Source organism: Micromys minutus, assembly GCF_963924665.1.
Source record: "Micromys minutus genome assembly, chromosome: 16".
NCBI classification, from domain to species: Eukaryota; Metazoa; Chordata; class Mammalia; order Rodentia; family Muridae; genus Micromys; species Micromys minutus.
The window spans coordinates 31084305-31105155 of record NC_137985.1 but is presented as its reverse complement, the minus strand read 5'-3'; positions in this window follow the sequence as shown (position 1 = coordinate 31105155).

The window sequence follows — 20851 nt, the reverse complement described above, 5'->3', positions numbered from 1 at the left end:
TTTTATGTTTACATATGTATTTGTGTTTCTCTGTGTGTGCACATATGTGCAGGTGCTCATGAGGCCAGGAGAGGGGGTCAGATCTCCTAGATCAGGAATTAGAAGTCTTTGTGAGCCTTGTGACTTGGATGCTAGGAACTGAATTTGGGGTTTTGGCATGAGCAGCAAGTGCTCATAAGCATCAAGCACTCCTAACTACAGAGCCAGCCCTCTGGCCATCTGAAAGGATTTTGGAATGAGTATATTTTATTCAGTTTTGCCATTATGAAAATTATAAAAAAAATTTTTATCAGCAATAAAAAAACATGACAATTACTCAAAAAACAGTTGCTTGTTACCAGAACCAAAGATCTGGGTTGCCAGACACTAAAAATATCAAATTTGGGAAAAGAGAATTGATAGAAAAAAAAAAGTCACGCAGATACAAAAACTGGCACAGAAGAGGGCCCTGCTTCTCAGAGCTCTAGCAAGAGGCTCAGGTGCCTGAAGAGCCGTGATGGCTGGAGGTAGGAGATGGAGTGGGCGGGTCTTCCCAGAACACCAGCACAATGAACAATAGACCCGGACTTTCAGGGGCTATTGCTGAGGAAGCAGGTTACAAAGGCATTTTAGATTAGATGACCAAATACAGATTTGGCAGTTAACACCTTCACCGAAGTGACAGCTTCTTGACAGCCAGAAGGTTAGAAATGGCAGGTCAAAAGAGACAGAGGCTGGAGGCAGATTTCAAGACAATCCTTGTTATATTATTGTACTATGAGGTACTTTGAGGAGTAAACCAGTAAGCAGCATTCCTCTGTGACCTCTACATCAGTTCCTGCCTCCAGATTCCTGCCTTGCTTGAATTCCCAGCTGATTACTTTGGTTGGAAGAAGTGTAAGCAAAATAAACCATTTCCTCTTCAACTTGCTTTTGGTCAAGGTGTTTCATCACAGCCAAAACAACCATAACTAAGACAGTTACCCTCTGACCTAGAAATTCTATCATTGGGCAAGCATATACCCATGACAAATGAAAGTGCATGTCAGCATATAAACTTATTCCCAAAGCCAGGTGTGGTGCTTGTGCTCCTGTTAATGTTAATTGGTAGTTCAAGGCTAGAGGGTATCTGGAGGCCAGCCTGGGCTATACACTGGATTCAAGGCCAGCCTGAGCTACTGAGTCAGAGATTCCATCTCAGAGGGAGAGGACAAATAATCATCAACGGTTATTACATTGACAAGGAATATGTGCTATATTTAATAGCATTCAATCATAAAAATGAATTAAGTGCAGACACGTATTATAACATAGACAAACCTTGAAAACAGTAATGTAAGTGAAAGAAGTCAGACACAGAAGGCTTATTGTATGACTCCATGATATGAAAAATCTAGAATAAAAAGAAAATAGAATCTGGGCATGGTAGCATATACCTGTAGTCCCAGACCTGAGGGTGGGGGTGGGGCTGGCGTAAGAGGATCTGGAGCTTAGGGTCAGTCTGGGCAATGTCACATGATCATGTCTCAAAAACAACATAGGGATGAGACAGAGCAATGGGAAGGGGAAAAGACCAAAGTTCATTTTGGACATGTATGAAAATATCAAAGAATAAGTAGACAAATAAAACAACAACAACAAAGATGAGTTTGGAATCACTCAGTGTCAAGGAACTTGCCTAATGTGTACACGACTCTGATCCAATTCCCAACACTGCAAAAAAAAAAAACAGTAAAAATAGGCAAAACAGGAGCACAACCCAAACCACACATTCCAGAGGGTAGATTCTAGCTCAATAAAACTGACTTTGAGAGTGAGCATGGTAGTATATAGCTGTAACCCCAGCACTCAGCAGGCTGACTCAGGAGGACCAGAGTTCCGGGTCAGTCCTCCGGTCCTTGCTATACAACCAGACCTAGTCCCAAAACTAACTAAGGTGGCTCGGCACATAAAGGCACTTGCTGCTAAGGTTCTCCAGGACCCACAGGGTGGAAGCAGAGAACTTCCTGCAAGATGCTTTCTGACCTTGTAATGGCTATTCCTGGTTGTCAACTTGACTATATCTGGAAGACTCAAGTTTCTGACCTGAATCTCGACATGGAGATCTTGAAACACAGTTGCCAAGAAAAGCTTAGGCCCCCAGGCAAGGTAGTACATGCTTTTAATCCCAGGAGATGGAGGTAAGGAGATCTCTGAGTCTAAGATCAGCGTGGGACAAAGTGAGTTCAAGTTCCAGGAATGGTGGTACACATCTTTAATCTGGTCTACACCTTCTGCTGGAGACCTACATAAGAACATTGGAAAAAAAAAGATTTACCACTTGCTTACTTGCCATCTGTAGGAATCTACTTTACAGAAGACCAGCTGAAACAATCAGCCTCATGGGACTGAGCAACTACTAGATTCTTGAGGTTCCCATTCACAGCTGACTATTGTTGGGGTAGTTGGACTACAGACTGTAAACCATCACAAAAAAATCTTCTCAATATAGAGAGATCCCATAAGTTCTGTGCCTCTATAGAACCCTGACTGAAACAGACCTCTACACATACACTCAAGTGTCCCTATCTACACAAGCTTGCACACGCACACATGCAAACACATACACATACTAAATAAATGTGAAAAATGTAGACTGACCTTGTTTTGTATTTTTTAAATCTTTAATTTTTTTTATTTATATTGTTAGAGACCGAAACTCATTACCTTAAGCATACTAGTCAAGCACTCCACTGTTGAGCTATATCTAGATCCCTAACATTTGGGAATAGAAACAGGAGGACCAGGGGATTGAGGTTATCTTCAGGTACCAGAGTATCTACAGGACAGTCTGTGCTACAACAAAAGAAAAAGTCATAAGATGGTAGTTAAGTCTTAGTAAACTTCTGGGTAGGAAGTAGAAGTAGAAAGGGAAAGGAATGGAGGGTCAGGGCTGAGGAGGGGAGGGAAAAAAGAGTGAAGGAGGGAAGGACTAGACTAAGTCCTGGCCTCAGCCTCTAGTACCTCAAACAAACAAACAACAGTAACAATAAAAAGCATTCCTGGGATCAGCTGTACTATAGTATACTCTTGGGTCATGATGCTAGTGACTGGAAGGTCCACACAGCATGCCTGCATCCTGGTGCATGGCCGAATCGCAGCATGGCCTAGAGGTAGAAAGGGAAATAGCCATGTGCAGAAGTGCCCTTGATGCTCATTTGTTTTTGTTTTTCCCCTTTTATTCTTACTCTCTTTTGTATCTATCTATCTATCTATCTATCTATCTATCTATCTATCTATTTTTTTATTTGAGATGATGTCTACTCTGTGGCTAGTCGAGAATAATCTGAAAATCACTATGTAGCTCAAGCTAGCCTTGAACTCCTGGTGATCCTCTTGCCTCAGTTTTCCAATGATGGGAACTCACCCCGATATATGCCTTTACAACAACCTGCTCTTATAAGAACTGAGTCTCTTCCCAAGGATAACATGAGTCCCTTCCATGACAGTCACAAACTAATCATCATATAGTAAACTCCTGTTGGATCCTCATGGCCCAACTATTGGGGGTTATCCACTCCCACAGAGACATAGATAGACTGAGACTGATACAATAGGCAAAAGGTTTAGTTGATAAGTCCAGTGTACTGGGGTCGTTCTGCAAGCAGGACAGAGATGACCCCGAGGTTTCAAAGGACACAATTTTTATACAGTTCTGAGGACAGATTTCAACAACAACATGGGGTGGTGACATCGAATTGGTGGGTTACAGTGACCTTTGGATTCATTGGATGAGGAAGTTTAGGCTGATGATGATGTATATTTGGGTCTTTTCCATGAGACCTTGTGGCTGTTAGCCAGAAAATTCTGTGGGTTTTCAACCTTGATTTGTTTCTCAGAATTGGGTGATTAGAGCATGAATTAATTATGACATGCATCAGGACCCTATCTAGGGCTTTCTAGAGGGCCAGGTGGCTATCAGTCAGTATATTCTGAGGTTTTTTCTGAGAATTACCCTGGGCCATTGTTTTTATTTGTCAGGAACAGGTGGGATCTCACAGCCTTTCAATAATTGGAAAGTCTCTGAGTCTGACTTCAGCCATTTCTGTGTCATTATATGGTCCCACACTCTCTCTTTCTAAGCTTCTACCCCTCATGTGAGGGCATGGACTAAACCTTCAGCAATGAGCCAGTAAGTGAAACCCAAATCATTTCCAGATCATTGCATTCCCAGCCACATAACATGATTTCCTGGCAAGAGAAAAATGTTTTGACTTTCACTTCTTTATATCCAGAAGTGGAGATAAAAAGAAGTGTAACATCTACTAGCTTATATAAGAAAATTTGAGGGGTTGGAGATTTAGCTCATCAGCTAAGAAGGAGTAGCTGAGGACCTGGGGTTCAGTTCCCAGAATGCACATGGAGGTTCACAACCATCTGTAACTTCAGTTCCAGGAGATCTGATGTCTCTTTTGGCCCCAAGGATACTAGGCATGTATATGGTTCACAGTCATCTGTATGGACAAAATACCCACATAGAGATAATTAAATGTATCAACTTGAGAAAGGAAGAGTGGAATAAGCCAATAATACTTAGCTGATTTCTGTAATGGTAACAAGCTTCTGTTTAAAGAATATCAGGGGTATCATGAAAAAAAAAAAAAACATATTCAGTTTCTGTCCCCAGCTCCCAGAGCAGCACCTGAAATCCCTTGGAATTTACCAGATAGACAGGAGCATCTTTTGTTACTTATAAGTGTTCATAATGAGTTTCTTTCAATCATACATGAGTTAATATAAAGAATATAGGAAGGGCTGGAGAGACGGCTCAGTATAGGAGCCTACAAAGGGCTCAAGCTTGGTTCTCAGCACCCACATTGAGCAGTTCACATATTCAGTCTCTTAACTGTGGGCTCCGCTTCTTCCTTCAAGAGGGAAAAATATCAGGGCACAGTCACAATCAAAAGCAAAATTAAACTCTAACCATCCAATGTCTGGGATCCACTCACAAACTTCTGGGCTCCTCCAAGGGCTTGGGTCACTTCTCCAGCTCTGCCCTTTGTAGCACACACCTTGTCTTCTAGGCTCCAGCTGCCTGTTCTCCACTGCTGCTGCTGTTCTTGGTGGACATCTCATGGTACTAGCATCTCTAGAACACTGCTGTCTTCTGCTGCAACTAGGTTTCACCAGTAACCTTTCATAGGCTTTCTTCATGGTGCCAAGCCTCAACTCCTTTGCATGACCCCTTCAGTCCTGGGGCATTAATTGCAACTGAGGCTGCACCTTCACCAGTGGTCTTCCATGGCCTCTCACAGTGCTGACACTTAGCTGCTCTTCATGACCCCTTCATACCTTCAAAACCAGTACCACCTGGGTGACTCTTACACATTGCCAACTCCAGCCACAGTACGGGGTACAACCTTTGTTATCTCTGGAACACAGCTTCTTTGTGCTCTCAGAAAACATGTTCCAGAAGATTTCACCTAAATGATGCTGGCCTCTTCTTAATCACCACTAATTTCTTAGCTCCAGCTGGCCAGCACCAATAGTCCCTGTAATGCAAAGCTTTCAATTTAGTAGTTCTGGTATCATGTTTATCACAGCTGATTCTTCAGCCCCAGATAACCAAAACCACAGAATCTTCACAATCAAAATAGCAACAGCCCAGTAAGAGTCTTTAATCTTTCCTCTGAAATTTCACAAGCCAGGCCTCCATCTTCTACACTGTTCTCAACATTATCTTCCAAGCTCCTACAGAACATCCCATGAAGCTCTTAATATCCCAATGGCTCTTATAGCTCAAAGTTCCAAAGTCCTTCCACGTTCCTCCCCAAAACATGGTCAGGTTGTTACAGGAATACCCCACTACACTGGTACCAATCTGTCTCAGTCAGGGTTTCTATTCCTGCACAAAACATCATGACCAAGAAGCAAGTTGGGGAGGAAATGGTTTGTTCAGCTTACACTTCCACATTGCTGTTTATCACCAAAGGAAGCCAGGACTGGAACTCAAGCAGGTCAGGAAGCAGGAGCTGATGCAGAGGCCATGAAGGGATGTTACTTACTGTCTTGCTTCCTCTGGCTTGCTCAGCTTGCTTTCTTATAGAACCCAGGTCTACCAGCCAAGGGATAGCACCACCCATAATGGGCTGGGCCTTCCCCCCTTGATCATAAGTTGAGAAAATGCCTTACAACTGGATCTCATGGAGACATTTCCTCAACTGGGGCTCCTTTCTCTGTAATAACTCCAGCTTGTGTCAAGTTGACACAAAACCAGCCAGTACAACAACAAACTATAACTCCAGTTCCAAGGCATCCTACATTCCTCTCTGGCCTCCCTAGGCATTCTATACATGTCTCACACACACATGCACACACACCATACACATGCATGGACCACATGTGTGTGCACACACACATACCTACACCCCTCAGAAACAAAATAATTAAAATTTAAAATTAGGGCTGGAGAGATGGCTCAGTGGTTAAGAGCCCTGACTGCTCTTCCAGAGGTCCTGAGTTCAATTCTCAGCAACCACATGGTGGCTCACAACCATCTGTAATGGGGGATCTCTTCTATGTCTTCTTCTGGATCTAGCAATGGTGGTGCACACCTTTCATCCCATTATTTGTGAGGCAAAGGCAAGTAGATCTCTGAGTTTGAGAGTGGTCTGATCTATATAAGCTCTAGGACAGCCAGGGCTGCATAGTGAGGCTTTGTCTACAAAACAAGGGATCACACAATGCTTCAGAAGGTAAAAGTACTTGCTGTGAAGCCTGACCTGAGCTCAAGTCCTGTAACCAATGTGGTGGAAGTATGTGGACTCCTGAGAGTAGTTCTCTGACCTTGTGTGCTTCCAGTGATAGACCTGAATGCACACACACACACACACACACACACACACACACACTTTTAAAATACGTATAAAGTTAGAACAAATAATACATGATGTATACAAATTATAACCCATAACACAACTTGTGGTGAGATTATTCTTGGTGGAGCCCTGGGTAATGTCAGGATGTTCACCTGAAAGACCTCACTATGAAAGGGCTGGAATTCTCAGTTCTCTCTACTCTTCTCAAAGAACAGGAAAGGGACTAGAGACTGACTTTATCACTGATGATTTAATAGATCTCTAAATTACAGGGTTCATAGAACCTTCTAGGTTAGCAAAGGCATTCACATGCCAGTAGGTGGCATCCTATAGGAATGTGGAAGCTGGGAGGGAGCGTCTTCCCATACCTCTTTGTATCTGTTCCACTTGTTGAGGTGTTTGTTTCTTTGTTTGTTTGGTGGCTCACAACCATCTGTAATGAGATCTGTTGCCCTCTTCTGAAAACAACTACAGTGTACTTACATATAATAAATTTTAAAAAGAATAATATATGAGGGTCTAGAGAGATGGCTCAGTATAGGAGCCTTAGCTGCTCATCCAAAGAGCTTAAGCTTGGTTCCCAGCATCCACACTGGACAGTTCACAACAAACTGTTACTCCAGTTTCAAGGCATCCAACAGCATCTTTTGGCCTCCCCAGGCTTCCTTGGAACTCAGTATGTAACCCAGGTAAGTCTTGACAGGTTAGCAGTCCTACTCCAGCCTCCTGGCTGCTGTGATTACAAGTGTGAACCACCATGCCCACTTCCACTTTGCTCATCGTTACTGAGTTGTATCTTCCTCCCCCCATCCCCCGCCCCTCTCTCCCAGGCCCACCTCTGTCTTGCTATATATCTGAGGATGACCTTAAACTCTTAATCCTATCTCTAGGTTATACTTTTGTTTGTTTAGAGACACAGACCTGCTATGTATTTTAGGCTGTTGTCAAACTCATGACTGTATCATTTCAGTCTTCTGGGTGCTGGCACCATGCCTGGTAACATTTTATACTTCATAATAACCCAGTATACACAAGAGTTCCCTTGAGTTCTATGAGCCATTCTAACAATTACCCGTCCATGAGGTGTATATTATGAGAGTTCCCAATTTATAAATGGCTAACTTTAGCTGGTACTAGTGTTTGGGATGTTGACTAGCCCCACAAGTGGCTCTTTCTTATGAGAGTGAGAATAACAAATGACATTTGACATTAACTCTAGGTACAAAGTGTTAGAATTTAATTGAATTGTTGAATCCTATTGTTGGTGTCAGACTCTTGGAAAGCTGATGCAAAAAAAAAAAAAAAAAAAAAAAAAAAAAAGAAAGAAAGAAAGAAAGAAAAGATATATTTAGTACCACAAAGAACACCAGCATAAGTTTGTGGATATCTGATTCTAAACTATCACTGTTCTGAGACTTTACAGTATTGTAAATTGTGCAGATTAGTACATGCAAATTAAGTCTATGAAAGTGAAAGTTCTCTTTGTCTTCTCTAACTCCTTGGATTACATTGGCCAGGAAGTCCACACCTGTGATCTCAGCACATGAGTCCTAGAGACAGGAGAACTGAGAATTCCAGGCCAAATCAAAGCAGGGTCCTTCATACCTGCAGTTCCTTCGAGGCTGAACAGGAGGCTCACAAGATTAAGGATAGCCACACAAAGACCCTGTCTCAAGAAAACAAAACCAATAATAAAGGCAGATTATTGCCTCTTGTAAATTCACTCTAACTTGGTGAGAGACCTTGCTCAGTAGCATAACACTAGTCGATCAATTTTTTATTGCATATAAATCTGTAGGGTTTTTCCTAACTGCTCATAATACCTTACTGGTTTCCTCACTAATAATTTTCCAAAATTAAAAAAACCTGTAGAGATGCAAGGTGTGGTGGCTCACCCAACCCCACTACTCAGGACATTGATACAGGAGGATCACCATCAACTTGATGTTAGCCTGAGTTCAAGGCTAGCATGGACCTAAAATGAAACTCTCAAAAAATGTATAAGAAAACAAAGAACAATGAAATAGACTTGTTTTCATTTTCACTAACTCATTCATGTACTCTTTCCATAAATTTGACTCTCAATATCATCTCTCATGGGCACTAGAGATTAAGAAAAAAAGTAACAGAACTCCACAGGATTAATATTTTAATACCTATTATTCAGGATGCTTTTGAAGATCAAAGAAGGAATGGGGAAGTGCTTGGGGAATGTTGCAGTAAATATTTTTTAAAAAGGGAATAAGATATCTCTTTATCGGCACTGTGGTCTCACTCTGCAGGCGCTGCTTTTAATATGGAGCAAACACACAGACTCTGTCACTCGGTCCAAGCCGTATTCTCTGCATAGCTCCCTTCCCTGGCGGTTTACTCCACCTGCCCCGGTGCTTCTGCCCGGGATGGAATTACCACCCAGGTGTGTCTCTTTACCCCAAATTCCAGCACAAACATGACTCTTAAGGCCTGGCTTTTCATACAGGTTTATATATCAAACTCTCAATCTACAAACCCTCTACACAATAAGATTACGTCAAATGGACAAAAATACAAACTGCCCTTCTATATAAGATAAAAGACCTACAAAATCCTTTAAATGTTTATTGCTACCTAACGACAATTAAGTCCACCTGGATTCAGTTCATCCTTCTATATCTACATCTTGGTACGTTTTTTATCCCTTGCTCTCTCTTCCACTCACCTCTGACCTCTTCACCTCTCTCCCCTGTTCAATCACTGGCTCTTGCCTTTATTTTACAAATTAAGATGGGAAGGTTCAGGTGAAGTTAGCTAAGTACTTTGCTGACTAGGCAGTTTGTATTAACATCAAAATACAAACTGCTGCAGGACAATCTACAGGGTAGTGTCTTAGTTATTGGTCTAGGACTGTGATGAAATACTATGACCAAAACAACTTATAAAGGAAGCATTTAATTAGGGGCTTGATTAAGTTTCAGAGGGTTAGTCTATGACCATCAGGTTACAGAGCATTGTGGCAGGCAGGTAGGCTTGGTGCTGAGAGCTGTAGATGAGAACTTATATCTGATGTGATAATTGTGGATATGATGTGCCAATTGTAGACAGATAGGGGTGGGGTGGGGAGGAGAGAGAGAGAGAGACAGACAGAGAGAGAGAGAGAGAGAGAGAGAGAGAGAGAATATCAAAAACTACTTGCTGATTGTGGATATCAATAGAAGTAAAAGAGGAATCCAAACAGGACGTGGTCATATTTGCAGTCGCACCACCACTGTTTCTGTGACTGTTATCCAGCAGGCAGATATTGGCCTGGTTGTTTATTGGAACTCTCTATGTGGACCAGGTTGACCTTAAACTCAAAGAGATTTACCTGTGTCTGCCTCTGGAGTGCATGGATTAAAAAGACTCCCACCACCATACCTGACTGACCTGAAACCATTACATGACTGGTCTCCCCTTTCCCCTGAATTGAGATCTCAACACAGTCAACTGCTCCAGTGTGACCCTTTGGACAGCCAATGCCAGCTACTTGGGCAGTCATTCTTATGTTATTTCTATGTTTTGTTTGCCATTATTTAATACCATTAAACAACTTGTTTTATTCCTTTTTTTTTAATCTCAGAAAGTCTCCTGCCTGAGACCTAGATTTTATTTTGTTCTGTTCTAATTTATTTCATTCTACTTCTACACGAACTCTGTTAGGGCAGACTTCTAGTCTTCTTTGCTTACCTAAATCTTATTATTTGAAAAGAGTGTCAATTAGAGACTGGCAGTAAAAAAAAAAAAAAAGAAAGTGTGTCTCTTGCCAATTCTCCTCTTCTCAGTCCCAGCCATAGCAAATAGATTCCAGTGCTCCAAATACACCCAATAGCTTTCCTGGTACTGTTTGTATAGACCATGGTTCCTTTTGTATCTAGCCTTGGCTAACCTCATGCTACCCCAGTACTTTATTTTATTACCTTGTGTGTTTCTCTATTGGAAGAAAACAAGTTGAGAACATCGAGTGTCCCAAACACCTACCTAAGAGAGATAACAGACACTTAGTAAATTTTATTGGGATCACCTGGGACGCTGTTAGAACTACAGAATCTTGGCCCTCACCCCAGAGCAACTGAACCACAATCTATAATATGCAAAGTCTAAAGACAGTTCATCTTCACATTAAAGTTAGAGGAGCACTACCTTAGTGATGGTGATACACAGCCTAAAATTAATAAAGGTCTGCAGTCATCCATAAGGCAAGGCAGATGTGTTAAATAAAAGGTGTGACACTGGACACTGGGAAAACCTGGTTGTAAACAACATGTAATAGGCATGGCAGTGCACATCTGTTATCCTAGCACTTGGGAAGTAGAGACAGGAGGATTGGAAGTTCAAGGTTAGGTAAACAGCAAGTTTGAGGCTACCCAGTGCTATGGCACTGTGTCTCGAAAAGTAAAGATAAAGAAGAGGAGGAAGAGAAGGAGAAAAAAAGAAGAGAAAAAAGGTATGAAGGAAGGAAGAAAGAAAGAAGAAAGGAAGGAAGGAAGAAAAGAAAGAAAGAAAGGAAGGAAGAAAGGAAGGGAGAAAGAAAAAAGCAGAAAGGAAAGAAAAAAGAAAGAAAGAAAGAGAGAGAGAAAGGAAGGAAAGAAGGAAGAAGTAGGAGCAGAGAAAGAGGAGGAAGAAGATTCTGCAATGTTTGGCTTTGCCTATAATTCCAGCTACTCAGAAAGCTGAGGGAACAGGATCCCAAGTTCAAGGACTGCCTGGGCTAAAGAATGGAATTTAGGCCAGTCTTGCCAATTTAGTAAAACTTTGTTCAAAACAAATAAATAAAAAGCAAAAACAAAACTGGGAATATAATTATAGTTTATCGGTAGATTGTCTGCTAAGTATGCATGAGGCTTTATGTTCATACCAGTAAAATACACACACACACACACACACACACACACACACACACATACACACACACACAGGAAGTTCTAAAATAAGAAATGTGAAAGGCCTACTACATCTTAGATGCTAATGAATCACAGTATTGCTTTCCTTTGGAAGAGTCTAAGCTGAGAGCTCTGGAATCTAGATCTGGCATTATTGATAGTTTACAATGTTGCAAAGCCAAAGTAAAAGCTAACATTTTCTACATTCTATGTACGTATTTAGCTGAGTGGGATATACATACATGTATATCTTATTACATACATGTATACCTTATTACTTTGTTGGGTCTGGACTGTTTTCTAATACTGAGTTACAGAGGATATTTTCTTTAAAAAAAAAAGATTGATTTGTTTGATTGTTTGTTTGTTTATTTAATGTGAGTAATCTGATTCTATTACAGATGGTTGTGAGCCACCATGTGGTTACTGGGAGTTGAACTCAGGACCTCTGGAAGAGCAGTAGGTGTTCTTAATCTCTAAGCAATCTCTTCAGTCCCTGTGAAGATATTTTCATGTAATATACAATATACTTTGAGCATAGGGGCTCACTTCCCTTTTTGCCATCATACATCTATTAGTCCTTGATACATACATGATTTTATGAATTTATAAAGTCTAGTATCCATAACTGAGGGAAAACGTGTTTCATACTTAACTTTTGAATACCCGATGTTGAGATTCTGTAAACTCCATCCCTCAGTTACCTAGCAACAGCCAGGCGTGCTCCGCCCCGTTACCTGGCACTATAAAGGGGGCTACTTGCCCCCTCCCCCCTCTCTCTCTTGCTCTCTTGAGTTCTTGCTCTTTGCTCTCCTGCTCTTGTTCTCCCCCACCTTGCCCCTCCTCTCCCCATTCCCTTCCCCCGCTCTCTCCACGTGCTCATAGACAGCCTCTACTTCTCTACTCTTCTCCTCTCCTCTTTCTCTCTCTGCCTCTACCATCCTCTTAGCTCCCCCCATAACCTGAATAAACTCTATTCTATACTATACCATAGTGTGGCTGGTTCCTCAGGTGGAAGGGATTCCCAGCATGGGTCCCCCAGAAGCATCTCCCTTGCCCCCAGGCCTTGCTGCACCTACTTGGGATATATCACACACATACACACTCTCTTCATCTCTTTCCTATCATTGGTGCCGAAACCCAGAACATCATCACATATATATATATATATATATATATATATATATATATATATATATATATATACATATATATATATATATATATATATATATATATATATCATTGGTGCCCCGTGTGAGGAGATTAGATGTCCTCATGATTAACAGCCGCTTGCCATGTTAATCAATCCCAAATCAGGAGAAGGCCTGAGAGTTTGGAAAGAGAGACACACAACTCAATTTTTCGTGTTACCAGAAATGCTGCTTTACTCCAAACTCCAACTCCAGATACACACTTACAAAAGCAGTATGCAAATTCCCTGGCTGCTGGGTGGAAGCATCACCCCCCAAAAACACAGGTGTGGAGTAGGCTTGTGACTGGACATTAGTATTACAAAGGAAGGTGTGTTTTCCCTAAGTCTAGGCATGGAAGCTGGCAGTTCAGAAGCAGGGTGGGTATAGCTCCCAACACATGACTGGGCATCTCTTTTTCCTTTCATTATTGCTGTGACTTGGATATCTTTCTTCTTTCATTGGTGCCGTGACTCAGATTGAGAAACTCTGCAGGTTCGAATCCCCATGCTCACTAGCCTAAACTTCGGTGAACTAGTAAGCTCCCCCTAGCCCCCACTAGCCAGAGTAAGCATCCCAGGGAAGAGTTTCTGAGCTTGGAGTTACCCCTGGGTAAATCCTTTCACAGATCCTCTTTCTAGGACTTTTGCCCTTGGGTGAGATCTTTCTCCCTCCTTTTACTGACGCCAGGCCCTGCCTGGGTAGGCCACCCTCTCATTCTGGAGCACTGTCTCCCAGAGTCTCACCCATGGGCCTACGTCTCTGCCCATCTGTTTGTCCACATTTCCTGGGATGCTTTGGTTTAATTTACAATAAACAGAAACCAATAAACTGCACTCCCTTGCTTTCAATCCAGAGTATAGGTTCCCTCCCTGTTCTGCTGCCTGTTCCCTAGTTTGCTGTGTGGAGAACGAATCTGGCCCCGGCCATGGGTCCTACGAGGGTGCTCTGTTGTGCGCCACCCACCGCTTTGGCCTGCAGTGCCCCTTTACAGGGAAGAGCAGGTCTGGCCCTGCCCCTAGCCTCCTGCTTGGGACTCTGTTTGCTAGAAATGATCCTCCACACCCCACATGCTTTCTCTGTTTCTAGCTCCAGCTACTGCCTTTGATCATGATTTTGCTTGGACACCCTGGTTCTCGTGAAATGGTCAGGCCAAACCCTGAGCCAACTCGGCTTTGGTTGTTTGGACCCCGCTACTTCCCCGACTCACAGAGGGGGTGAGGCAGCACCTGGTCCACAGCCTGAATCCAGAGCTAGGTTCCCAGTGGCTCAGAACCTACAGACTGGACCCAGCCTGCCAGCGGGCGGGCTTATACTGAGCGTATGTAGCCCCTGCCAAGATGGACGGTGCCCCCCACTCCCCCCAGCACAGGTGCTTCCCCGCCCACGGAGGGATGGAGGACACCGGCCCATGGCTGGAACCGCAAGTCTAGGGCTTCTGGCTGCCAGGAGGACCTGCTTCCTAGGCCCCAGCCTTTCACCTCCACAGAACCACCCCTGCACATCTCCTAGCTGTGTGCACTAACGCCTGTCAGTCACTATCTCAAACACAACACAACGTTTTTATTCCTCTTTAATATTTTCAATCTTATTCTGCCTTTATGATTTTTAGTACTGTCGTTAAATTATAATGTGCTATATTTAAATATAACTTACTGATAAAGCCCTCAATCTTGTCAGAACTCTGATAAACATTAATATTTAAGTTCTGACTGACAGAATCTCCCAAAGCCGTCGACTCCCCAAGGTCTCAGAAGATATAAAGACCTCTTCAAGAGACTTCCTGGATCATAAAAAAAGGCTCTGTGTCTTCTGGGCTCAAAAGCCAGACCAACTCGTTCAAGTTGCTGTGAAGACAATAGAGACCTAGGAGACTGGCTAATAGATTTTGTCATTTTTTAATTGCTATAGGACTGCTAGATTGAGAGTTTGTTTATTCTGACCCATATTTCTGACTACATTGGCAGCTAAGGGAACTGCAGCCTGACAACCAAAGAAACAGACTCTAGCAACTAGTTCAGATATAAGCTCTCACAGATATGATTGGTTACTTCCTTACCTAAACTCGGGTTCCATTAATGCTTCATGTTTCCTCTTCTTTCTAAACTTTCCTTTCCACTATATGATTCAAATATATAATTTTTGTTCCTTCTGCTCCACAAAAAGCTCATCTTAAAGAATGTTTATGTTGTTAACTCATGCTGTTATCTCTTTTATAAACTTACAAGCTACAGGAAATCCACTCATATCTACCTCCCATGGACCAAATAAGACTCCACCCAGATAAGTACATCTGCCTAAAGCTCACTACCTATTCTAAAGGGTGGGCTTCCTCTAGATTTCAAATGTGGGTTTCAAATGTACATCTAAGAATGTTTTTTTTCTTTTCGTGACAATAGCTCCTGCCAACAATGGTCACTTAGACACAGTTTCACTTTTCCTGATACCAGATCACAGCTAAAATTCCCACACAAACACTGGCAGATTAATAGATTTTACCACTCCAGTTGGCAAGGAGAACTCCCTCATTTTCCAGGCAAGGTTTGGCCAGCCTTTGGGGAAAAGGAGGGTTAGTTTTCCACAGCCAAGGTCCAAAATAAGACATTGACCATTGGACGGGAAGACCTCCTCGGGAACGCCCCTCAATGCCCCCCACCCCCAAGAGCCCAATTCAGGGGTCTTGCAAGCCAGTTCTCTGGCAGAACAAAATCCAGATCTGGTGGGGGCATTCTTTGTCAGGTCCTGGACACAGCCACTAGGCGTCTGAGTGACAACTCAGATCTCTGGACTTAGGTGGATTTCTCGCTATTGAATTTACCCATCCCATTGGGATGCCGGTGTGAGATAACCCAATAGCTCCCCCAATGGACAATTCAATGTCTCAGAACAAAGCCCCAGACTCCCCACTGGGATGTTTCTTAGAAAATTTCAAATCTCTAAAACTATACATACTGCCAATGTTCTGGTAAATGGAAAGAGGTTTTCCACCCCGACCCCTCCCATCTCATAATTTGACGATTTGCTCCAAACTCCACAGATAACAGTCTTTCCAAATAGGGTCAGAAAACTGCTCCATGACTAGACATAAATAGTATAACCTCTTTACTTGTTTTCTCTTTGGCCAGATAAATATGGGGGATGCCCATATTGGTTTTGACAGATACATCTGCTAGGATCACAGTTCACTATCCAGAAACATCGAATCCTTGGCAGCTGTGGTCTCTCAGAACTGATGTGGGATGGACATCCTGACAGCTAAAGAAGTTCCTGTTACAGCATCACCACCCGCTGTCCATGCAGAAGCCTGATGCAAGCATCTAACCAAGTGGACCCTATGGTAAAAGCTAGCTACACCCCAAAATTGATGATACTCCAAGACAGCAGGAAGTAGCCTAAGAGAATCGGCACCTCTATTCCCTTTTCACTATCGGCCTCCCCCTCCCTGTTTCCTTCTTTTTGTGATAAGAAAAGGGGAGGAATGGTAGCATTAGGACCAGTCCTGTAAAAATGTTTCTTTCTTCCAAACATACTTAATCTCTATCTATAATGTGTGTGTGTGTGTGTGTTCTAACATCTTGCCAAGTCCAGGTGCTCATTATCTCTAAAACAGCTCCAGAGAGGCAACCTACAGATGCTTCAGCCTTCTCTCTCAGACACAGACGCTTCTACTGGACCTGTTCCTTCTGGCCTATCCTCAGATGGTGCCACAGACCCTGGACAACAAGGAAACAGCCAACTCTAAGACTGGACAAACATCCCCATTCCCACTTTTCTAGAAATGTCCCAAAGCAAGCATGAAGCAGTCAGAGATCACAGCAACCCTATTCCTGCTCCACCATTGCCTCTATTTTTCCTTTTTAATTAAATCAAAACAGGAGAATGTTGGAATTCTGTAAACCCCACCACTCAGTTACCTGGCAACAGCCAGGTATGCTCCACCCCAATTACCTAGCACTATAAATGGGGCTGCTTGCCTATTCCCTCACTTGGCCACTGACTCATTCCTGAGACCAAAACACCAAGTTCCAGCTATCAAAATCCACTGTTTGGCTACACCGGCTAACTTGACCAGTCAGGACTTACCAACTCTCCCTAGCACAGACTTCCCCCTTTTCTCCTTAAAAAACGCCACTCCTGCCAAAAAACAAAACAACAAAACAAAACAAACAAAAATCTCCTGTCTGCTGGCTGTCTTTTGTTGGATCCAGAGGTAGCCCTACACCACCCCCAGGGTAATAAATCTCATTTACATTGAGAATTTGGTGCCTCAGGGTGTATTGTACTGGGGGGCCACACCTCTTACAGAAGAGTCCTAGAATCCAGACTAGACCTGATGACCTTGAACTTCTGTACTCTTTCCAAAGCAGCTAAAACTGGAATTATAGTCAGGCAGCAACAAGTCCAGTTCATGAGGTGCTTGAGACAGAACCTTGGGCCTCATGTATGATAGACAAGCACTCTACCAACTGAACTATAACTTCAGTCCCATTTTCAAATTTTTGATTTGCACAGTGGAAGGGTTAGTTTACACCCCCACCACCAATGTGTAAGCACTCCTTAGTGATCACATTCCTGCTAACATCTTTCTGAATGAAAAAAAGAAAGAAAAAGGAAAGGGCTGCTCATAGGTATGATGGAGGAGAAAGGTTGTTAGAGATATGGGAGAGAGTAGCCAGGGTCAGACACATCTGGGAGAGTCCAGAGTTGTCATGACCCTGAACCATGTGGTGGGAGGGGGAGGGGAAACCAAGTATAGCAGCCAGGAGGTCAAAGGTAAAAATAAAAAAGCATTGAGTAACCAAAATGTCAGGATTATACAGGGAAAATGCTCTGGGAGGAAGGGGAGCCTAGCCCCTGGGCAGTAGAGTTCTTCAGCAGAATTGGCCCAAGGCATAGGAACCTCAAGATGCTGGGAGAACCTGGAGGGCAGGTCCGTTTTTCATATGTTAAATAGGCACCTCAACCTCTAGTCCCTGGGTTAGAAACTTAACACTTTCCTTATTTATCTTCTTGCTGGCTGCCAGGAAATTTCTGTGTAAAAGGGAGCATCACAGGTATTCAGGCCAAAGAGGTGGGTGTACATCATGGGGTTACAGGATCAGCATAGGCTAAAATGCAGGAAGAAGAAAAATATGGCTCTTCCGAACCAGAATATTTGTATTAACACTCTTATCTCTCCCTAAGTTTTTAATAATATGCTTTAGGGGTGGTAAGATGTTTCAGAGGATAAAAACACCAAACTTGAAGCCCTGAGTTCAATCCCAAACCAAAAAGTTTGAAGGAAAGAAGCAAATGCAACTTTAATTTTTCAATGCTTATTTATAATGATGATTTTTAAACACTTTAACCTCTCTTCTAGCCCACCACCCACCAGAAGTAATGGAAAAGAATGGTTCTTTGGAGCCATTTTCCAGACCTCTGCAAGCAAGCCAAGCTCAGCCTCCATCACTGTCCGAGGAGTCCTCTTTTTTATACTCCCTCCAAACATCACATGTCCTCCACAGTCTTGCCTCCAAACGTGTGTATCTTGCCTTAACACAGGAGTCTGTCTCAAGCTGACATCACTTGGCCAATCAGCCAAGTCCAAGAAATTGGCAAGAAACTGCAGCTCACCACCAGAAGTGTCTTAGTGTGCTTCTCTCCATGGAGTCCTGACAAATGGAGCTCAACTATGCAGTGCAAGGCAGACCAACACATGCCTGTCGTTAGCTAAGAGTCCATCACGTGTCCTTTCACGTGCTTGTTTTAGCCGAACATCCTCTCTCCCACGTCTGCTTCATGGAAACATTCCTTCATGAGTCTGCTTTAGCCTTTCGAAAACCCGTGTCTGCTTCAGCGAATTTTTCCTTCATGTGTTTGCCCCAGCAAACCCCTAGGTTTCTACTTCAACCAACTTTGACCTCTGCTTGAAGGTTAGGGGACTAAACCTAAGGCCTCCTTCATGTTAGGCTAGTGCTGTAGCACACAGCCACAGCTTCAGCCCTTAATTTATTCTTTTCTTCCTTTCTTTCTTTTCCCCCTTGTTTCGGTAAATAAAAAGAAGGCTTAGCCTTTTACTGGCCCCTGCGGTCTCACTCCACAGATACCGCTCCAATGTGGCGCCAGGCCCACCTCATGAGGTCCTCCACTGCACAGTACAAACATGACTCCAAAACCTGGTATCTTATCACTCAGGTTTATATATTAAATTTTCAATCTACAAACCAATGGTCGAAGATACAAACTGCCCTTCTATATGAGATAAAAAGACCCATAGAAACCCTTAGAAATAAAAATTATAACCTTGTCAAGCTAGAGATGTGCTGAGAGAAACGTAAAACATCTGTCTCCATCTTTGTTTCACCCCAGATCTCCCCTTCTCCCTTCCTCTTCCATTTTCTAGCCTCTTTCCCGCCTACCTCTCTACTGTCCAATCATGTATCACCTTAGCATCAACCCACATTTCTTCTCTTTCAATATTTTTTTTCTTTTCTAAACAGAGTTTTTTTGTGTAAGAGCCTCTAGCAGTCCTGGAACTCACTTTGTAGACTAGGCTGGCCTTGAACTCAGAGATCTGCCTGCTTCTGCCTCCTGAATGCTAGAATTAAAGGCCTGTGCCACCGCTGCTCAGCTCTTTTGGTTTTTAAAGACACATTTCCGTGTGTAGTTCTGGCTGTACAGAAACTCATTCTATAGAACTGGCTGGCCTTGAGCTCCAATATTCACCTGGCTAAATGCTGGGGGCAGTTCGGAGTTGTGTGTGGGAACTGGTAGCAGCCTTTTTATTTTACTGCAGGAGGTCACTGCTTCTTTTTCTTCTTGTGATGTAGTAGAATAAATACCAACCTCAGAATCACAGCCTGGTTGGCTCTTCTGCATTTTGCCTATGAAATGGGGGAAGTGTCTGCATCCTCTCCACTGAAAGTCTTCTTAGTTGTACACAGCAGAATCCTTTCTACTTATTCTACGAGATAGGATATAAGAGATGTATTCATTCATACCGGGTGAGGAAGAAACAGACTGATGTTTCTTGGAACAACTCTCAAAGCCACAGCACTGAACCAAGCCAACCAATGAACCAGAGTCTCTGTAGAGACAGCAGCAGCCAGCTCAGAGAAAGTGTTTGACTTCTGGAGCTCCATCAAGTTGTCCAAAGTCTCTCACTCAAAATGATGGTGAGGCCGAGCATCAGATTTTGGCCTTGTTGATTGTCAAAGCTGTGTTCCTAACTCAGCTGTGCTGTCTCCACATTCCCCCCATGTAAAACAGTCTCCTCTAGTGGATTGAAATTCAGACTGCCTGCATTCTAGAAATGCTGTCTGCTGCCTAGCCTCATCCCCAGCTCTAGACCCAGCCCTAACCTCAGCCCCAGCCCTAAACCCAGACCCAGCCCTAGCCTCATCCCCAGCTCTAGACCCAGCCCTAACCTCAGCCCCAGCCTTGGTTTGGGAAGAGGCAGCAATGTCAGTGTCCAAAACACAAGTTATAGCCTTAAAATAACACTCGCTGTTGAGTGCTAATCACAGCCTAGGCTGTGCTGCTTGTTAGAACCTTCTCTGTAGAGGGCCAGAGAGAAGAAATGTGAGACTGTGCAAGCTGTAAAGTTTCTTCTGCATGTCATTTATGTCTTTTTTTTTTTTCTTTTACCCCAACCTTAAACTAAATTGAAAGTAGGGTCTTTGAGATGACTCAGCAGGTAAAGCTGCTGGCTACCAAATCTGATGTTCTGAGTTTGAGTCCCTGGGACCTACATACCGAAGAAGAGGGTCAACTTCTGAAAGCTTCCCTCTGACTGCCACACATATACTGTGGTGCACATGCCCATATACTTACACACTCATGTGCACATATGTACACACATACATATGCAAAATATCAAACATTACTACAAGTATGTGAAAAATAATTCTTAGCTCACAGGCCATGTAAGAACAGACTGATAGATGAA